Source organism: Mandrillus leucophaeus, unplaced genomic scaffold (assembly GCF_000951045.1).
Source record: "Mandrillus leucophaeus isolate KB7577 unplaced genomic scaffold, Mleu.le_1.0 Scaffold55, whole genome shotgun sequence".
In the NCBI taxonomy this organism is placed as follows: domain Eukaryota; kingdom Metazoa; phylum Chordata; class Mammalia; order Primates; family Cercopithecidae; genus Mandrillus; species Mandrillus leucophaeus.
The window spans coordinates 2683450-2691486 of record NW_012105919.1 but is presented as its reverse complement, the minus strand read 5'-3'; positions in this window follow the sequence as shown (position 1 = coordinate 2691486).

Here is an 8037-nt window from a genome sequence, read left to right as displayed (position 1 = left end):
CGTTTCCTATTTCCATAAGGCCTGATCCAAACAATCCACAGCAGTTTATTCATGAACAAACCCCACTAGAGTTTACGTTGTTGAAGGAATTAAAAACCAGTGTAATTAATAATGGGGTACAGAGCCCATTCACCTTAGGATTGTTAGAAACTGTATTTGGTGCTATGCGCCTTCTACCCTTTGATGTAAAACATTTGGCCCGCACTTGTTTGTCTGCTAGTGCATACCTGACATGGAATTTAAATTGGCAAGAAATGTGTGCAGACCAGGCTAGACAGAATCATGCTGCTGGACACGGAGACATTACAGAGGATATGCTGTTAGGTAATGGCCCTTATTCAGACCTGGAACTTCAAATGACACTTCCAGATGCTGCTTATCAGCAGTGTGCACAGGCCGCTAAACATGCCTGGGTCACAATTCCAGAAGAGGGAGTCCCAGTACAATCCTTTTTATATATCATGCAAGGGTCGCAGGAGCCCTATGCGCAATTTCTTGCAAGATTACAAGAGTCAGTGAAGCATCAGATTCCTCATACCGCTGCCACAGAAATGCTAACCTTAACTTTAGCTTTTGAGAATGCAAACGCAGATTGTAAATGTGCACTGGCACCTGTGAGGTGTACAAAACTTGAGAAATTTTCTCAGAACTTGTCAGGATGTAGGAACTGAGCTCCATCGCTCTGCAATTTTAGCTCAAGCAACGGCTAATTTAGTAGTTGACAAATCTAAAAGGAGCCAAGGGTCAAACCCTAAAGTGGGAAAATGTTATAACTGTGGAAAAACTGGACATTTTAAAAAGGAATGCCTTATAATGCGGTGCCCCCTATCCCCCCCAGCAGAAAAAACGCCAGTACTCTGTCCTCGCTGAAACAAAGGAAATCACTGGGCTATTCAATGCCGCTCAAAATTTCATCAAAACGGTACCCCCGTCAGGAAACGAGAAGGGGGCCTGGACCCGGGCCCCTCAAACAATGAGGGCATTCCCAGTTCAGACTACAACCCCACTTCAGGGGTGGGTCCCAGGAGGAACATTGATTCCCTCACCCCAGGAACACCAGGAAGTGCAGGATTAGATCTTCCAGTCAGAGAAAGAATTTACATTAGTTGGTGGAGGCAAACCTATCAAAGTCCCCACTGGCATTTGGGGACCTTTACCAGCAGGATACATGGGACTAATTTTAGGCAAAAACTGCCTTTACTTGCAAGGCATCACTGTAGTCCCAGGAGTAGTTGACTCTGACTATGAAGAAGAAATTCAAGTAGTTTTACTGTCACAAGATCTTTGGGTTTTGGAACCGGGAGAATATATTGCTCAATTATTGCTTATTCCCTGCAAATTATACTCTTCTCCACAAAAGGAGAAACGAGGAAATAAAGGGTTTGGGAGCACAACTACATGAGAAATCTATCACAACCTATAGCCTCTAATAGGCCCACCTGTGTAGTACAAAGGAAAGGAAAGAAATTGTATGGGCTTATGGACACCGGAGCTGATGTGTCAGTAATATCCAGTAAGGACTGGCCCCCAGCATGGCCTCTCAGACTAACCTCTACATCCCTAGTGGGAGTAGGAGCAGCTAAAAGTGTTCAACAGAGTGCTGAGATTTTACCTTGTCTTGGTCCGGATGGACAGTCATGTACTTTCCAGCCTTATGTTGCAAATACAGCTAGCGATTTATGGGGTCAAGACTTACTTACAGCATGGGATATGAGACTTACAAGTGAAAACTTTGATAACCCAGGATTTAAAATGTTGAAGGACATGGGATATCAGAGTGGAAAAGGTTTAGGGAAATTCCTACAAGGAAACCCTAACCTGGTATGTATAACTGGAAAAACAGTTAGCAAAGGGCTAGGATGTCAGGATTTCTGATGGGGATCATTAATATTTCTCCTCCACCCACTGCCTTACCATTAGAATGGCTTTGTGACAAACCTGTGTGGGTGGATCAATGGCCCCTAACACAGGAGATGCTAGATCAACTTCATCTGTTGGTAAAAGAACAATTGAACGCAGGACATACAGAGACGTCAGCCCCTGGAATTCACCGGTATTTGTTATTCCAAAACAGTCCAGAAGATGGTGACTACTGCATGATTTGAGAGCTATTAGTGCACAAATTAAACCGATGGGTGCCTTACAGCAAGGTTTACCTTCCCCAGTAGCCATTCCAAGAGACTGGCCTCTTGTAGTAATAGATCTTAAGGATTGTTTCTTTACTATACCATTACACGAGAAGGATAAGCCTAGATTTGCCTTCTCTGTGCCTTCTATTAATTATAGAGAACCTGTTTCTCACTATCCATGGAAAGTTTTACCTCAAGGCATGCTTAACAGTCCTACATTATGTCAGCACTTTGTGGGAAGAGCATTAAAGGAGCCTTGAAATATGTTTCCCACTGTGTATATCATTCATTTTATGGATGATACTCTCTTGGCCGCTCCTACAGATCAAATTTTACATCAGTTATTCAGAGAAACAAAACAGGCTTTAATTAAAAGGAATCTCAAAATTGCTCCAGAGAAAGCGCAAACAACATCCCCATACCAATATGTAGGAACTATTGTTATGGAGAGGAGTGTACGGCCTCAGAAAGTAGTTCTCCGTAAAGTCAGGTTACAGACTTTAAATGATTTTCAATAATTATTAGGAAATATTAATTGGTTGTGATCAATGCTAAGTACTGCAACTTACCAACTTACACACCTTTATCAAACCTTGCCAGGAGATTCTTCCTTAAATTCCCCACAGCAATTGATCAAAGAGGCAGAAGTGGAGTGACGACTTGTAGAGCAGACGCAAGGGCAATGATATGCCTCACGGCTACAACCACAAAAACCTTTGCTTTTGTTTTTCCTATCCCTCACTCTCCAACAGGACTTTTAGGTCAATGCTTAGACAAATCTGTAACAGTAATAGAATGGCTCTTTCTACCTAATCAAACAGTCAAAACCTTGCAATAAAAAACCTTTCTTTAATTACACAAATTGTGACTGTCCGGGCAGGCATAGGTCAAAGATGCTTATGGGATATGATCCAGATAAAATTATTGTTCTTTTAGACTCTCAGCAACAGTCCGGAGCTTGGGAAATGTCGACTGCCTGGCAAATCACTTTTGCAGACTTTGTGGGTGCAATAGACAACCACTATCCCTCAGACAAAATTTTGCAGTTTTATAAAGTCCATTCTTTCATTCTTCCTGTGATTACTTACCACAAGCCTATTTCAGGTGTCCAGACTTCGTTTACTGATGGCTCTTCTAAAGATCATGCAGCTATTTATGGACCTAAACATACTCAAACAATAATGACCTCTGGGGTTTCAGCTCAAGGCTCAGAGTTAATTGCAGTCATTCAGGTTTTACAGCTCACAGCTGCAGATCCTATCAACATTGTCTGTGATTCAACTTATTTATTATTATTATTTTTTGAGACGGTATCTTGCCTGTCGCCCAGGCCAGAGTGCAGTGGTGCAATCTCGCCTCCCGGGTTCAAGCACTTCTCCTGCCTCAGCCTCCCGAGTAGCTGGGACTACAGGCGCCTGCCACCACACCCGGCTCATTTTTTGTTTTTTTTTTTTAGTAGAGACAGGGTATCACCGTGTTAGCCAGGATGGTCTCGATCTCCTGACCTCATGATCCGCCTGCCTCGGCCTCCCAAAGTCCTGGGATTACAGGCGTGAGCCACCAGGCCCTGCCCGATTCAACTTATGTTGTAAGTGTAGCCAGTTGCATAGAAACTGCTACAATTAAAAATACACTAGACCCAGAACTGCTTAATTTGTTACTAAGACTTCAACAAACTATTTGCTCTCCTGCGGCTCCTTTTCATATTTCTCATATTCGCTCTCACACACAACTTCCTGGGCCACTACCTCTAGGTAATGATAGAGCAGATAAACTGATTAGCTCTGTGTTTCAGCAAGCTCAAGCCTCTCATGCACGACTGCACCAAAATACTTCCGCCCTACTCGCGTGCTCCATTTGTCTCGCAGCCAAGCTAGGGCTATAGTACAAGCCTGTCCTACTTCCCAGCATGTCCCTGGAGCCACACCTGTGGAAGATTGTAACCCATGAAGTTTGGCTCCAGATGAAATCTGGCAAATGGATGTTACACATATAGCAGCCTTTAGTAAACTTAGCTATGTTCATGTGACTATAGACACTTATTCTCATATGCAGCATGCTACATGCCAAACAGGTGAGACAGCTGGTCATGTATGGCAACATTGTCTGTCATCATTTGCTCATATGGGGATACCTAAATAATTAAAAACTGACAATGGACCCGCTTATACTAGTCATGCTTTTCAAAATTCTTACAGCTTTAGGCTATAACCCATAAAATAGGAAATCCTTATAATCCTAGAGGACAAGGAATTATAGAGTGGGCACATCAAACATTACAACGCAAGTAGAAAAAACAGAAAGGGGCTGGGTGCGGTGGCTCGCGCCTGTAATCCCAGCACTTTGGGAGGCCGAGGCAGGCAGATCACGAGGTCAAGAGATCGAGACCATCTGGCCAACATGGTGAAACTCTGTCTCTACTAAAAATACAAACATCAGCTGCGCATGGTAGCGCGTGCCTGTAGTCCCAGCTACTTGCGAGGCTGAGGCAGGAGAATCACTTGAACCTGGGAGGTGGAGGTTGCAGTGAGCCGAGATCCCACCATTGCACTCTAGCCTGGTGACAGAGCAAGACTCCATCTCAAAAAAAAAAAAAAAAAAAAAGGAAAAACAGAAAGGAGGGATAGAAGACCAGTTACCACCTCAAACAAAACTATACTTAGCCTTATTTACTTTAAATTTTTTGACTCCTGGTATGGATGGTAAGACTACAGCAGAAATACATTGGCAAGTGTTAGAGGAAAAGAGAAAAGTTTATCTGAAAGTGTTATGGAAATCCCCGGAAAAAGGACAATGGAAAGGTCTGGTGGATTCACTGACGTGGGGATGAGAGTATGCTTGTGTTTTTACAGGAGATGGACAAGCCGTGTGTGTGGGTGCCCTCAAGGTGCATGCGACCATGGAACAGGAGACTAGAGGAACCCAGGGTGGCCAACTATGGGCCCGGTCCCTCTGGTACAAGCCATGAGCCAGCTGAGCCTGAGTGCAAAGATGGAGAGAAGGCCGACCGGAGTCATGAGGACCTCAACCCCCATAACCTGGGGGCAACTCAAGAATACCCCGCAGGAAGCTGAGAAACTACTGGAGCATCAAGGCCAGGCAAAAACCCCTGATTCCATGTTCTTGGCCATATTAGCCATAATGTCCTGTGCGGTGTTTACCCTGTGCAGAGGCAAAAACATATTGGGCATGTTCTCAATCTCCCAGTAGTGCAACCTATACTTTGGAGTGACACTCCTCCTGAGATTTATTATGATCAGGGAGTGTGGGCTCCAGGACCCCTGACTCCCCCGACATAGAACAGTTGGGCTCTCAGAACAACGTCATTAATTATAGCACCCCATTAGAAGGACTCCCTTTATCACTACAAAGACGTCGCTCAACCATAGCTGTCTTATAATTCAAGCTCAAGAAAGGTTGAGTCATTATGGTAAAGTCATGTACCTATTAAGTCTTGGTTCTATTAATGTAACTGGTGTGCTAACCAACCATTCCCGGCCCAGTCACCCTAATTGTGCTGACTGTATGGAATGGATTCCCTTTGATAGTTCCTACCCATCTCCATGGACCCAGTATCTCGGCCCACTGGCTAGAAAACAATCTATGGTAAGTTGGAGACATTGTGGATTGGGGACCTAAAGGTCAACTATATGGAAAACATGAAAATCAGAAATCTGGCACAAACTTCGCTGGCATGGGGTGGCAAGCTTTTAATGCTGCTTCTTTATACCGTACCGGGATCCAATCCCAGTCTGCCACCCGGATTGCTTGGCATGGAGCAGGCTTTAGCCTGCCTCTTCCTCAGTGGCATTATCTAGGGAGGAAAGGACCAATCCAAGAGACATTATGGAAGGCAGCACTCCCATTTATGAATGCCAGCATCTGGGATGGGATACTATCCAATAATAGCAATAGTAAGCAACACAGTCTTAATGTTAAGTTTGTAAAGAATATCACCACTCGATTTATAGTTTGTGTTTTTAATCCTTATGTCTTTTTGGCAGCTAAGAAGGACCAGCTCCAGGTAAACAATACCCAGTTGACCTGTAAATCTTGCCAGTTATATCACTGCATTAATCATAGCACATTGCACACACATAATATCTCTACTTTGATTATTTTGGGTTGCATCCCTGGGCTATGGATTCCTGTTAATCTGTCTGAGCCTTGGGCTACCACCCCTGCTTTGCACTTCATGAAACAACTTCTAACTCATCTTACTCATTGTGTCCATAAAGCCTTAGGCATCATAATTTTTGCTATTGTTTCCTTGGTCACATTAATAACTTCTGTTGTGATGTCCTCTGTAACTTTGCATAGTTCTATTCAAACAACTCAGTATGTGGAAAACTGGATGTGTATGGCCAACCAAGTGTGGCTACTTCACGATAAAATTAACACTGAGTTACAAACTGAAGTGGCAATGTTGAAATCCATGGTTCTATGGTTAGAAGAACAAGTACAAAGCTTGCAATTGCAACAGCAATTGCACCATCATTTTAATCACACTCATATTTGTGTAACCAACTTAGAATATAACCAAAGTGAGTATCCGTGGAACCTCGTGAAAGCCCATTTGCAGAGAGCTTGCACATCCAACATCACCTTTGATATTGGTCAATTACAAAACAAAATTCTTGATTTAAATAAACAAACTCAAGAGTTTCAGCCTTCTTTAGAAGACTGGACCGAATTCTAGCAAGGCCTGGAGAGCCTCAACCCTTGGACCTATCTAAAGCACCTCATTAACATCTTATATGTAGTCCTTGCAATAATGTTGTTTTTTTCTCTGTCTTCTGTTCATAGTCTGTAAAATTGGATGGACCGCCAATCAGAAAATGAGAGCTGCCCAGCCTGGCCTTACATTCTTTCAATTAATTCATAAACAGAAAGGGAGAAATGTAGAGAGCCGAATGCCCATGGGTCGTCACCAACTCAGCATTCCACTAAGGCTATATGATCAAAGAGCAAACTGTTTATCATGAATGCAGAATGTGGGCAAACTCACTTCTGCTTTAGCCGCCAGAAGGTTTGCTGAGGGCAATCACTCCCTGGCGCTGTGCACCTTGAGGTTATCTACTGGGACATCTAGAGCCTACTGTTCAAAGAATGCAGTCTTGCGAGCCTGCTATGACTCAGGCTGCTGACCAACAACCACCCTCGCTTCTCCCTATCTCCTTTACCCAATAAATACAAAGGGCTCTAAAGCTCAGGGCCCTTGGTCACTAGAAGCAAGGAGCCCCCTGGCCCCTTCTTCCAAATATACTCTTTGGTCTTTATCTTTATTCCTGCGTTCGTCCCCCTTTGTTCAGTCCAACAGAGATTAGGTCCACCTCACCTTTTAAACAACCAGCTCTTGCGTGAACTCATTACCATGGGGGAGGACACCAAGCCATTCATGAGGGATCCACCCCCATGATCCTAACACCTCACACCTTGCCCCACCTCCAACACTGAATATTACATTTTAACATGAGATTTTGAGGGGATACATATCCAAACTGTATCAGAGAGGTTACTTCAAATGTTCAGGTGCATGACATTTTGATATAGCTTTAAAAATAAGCTATTAGGTCTGTGCACAGCATCTCATGCCTGTAATCCTAGCACTTGAGAGGCCAAGCCAGCAGGATGACTTGAGGCCAGGAGTTCGAGATCAGCCTGAGCAACATAGCAAGACCCCATCTCTCTCTCTCTCAAGAAAAAAAAAAAAGAAAAAAAAAAAATGCATGGTAGTGCACGCCTATAATCCCAGCTACTCAGGAGGCTGAGTTGGGAGGATTGCTTGAGACCAGAAGTTCAAGACCAGCCTAAACAACACAGTGAGATCCCATCTCTACAAAAAATAAGCCATTAGACTCTAGGCTTATTATTATTGCCAGGTATCCTCACTGTTACTCCTGGCATG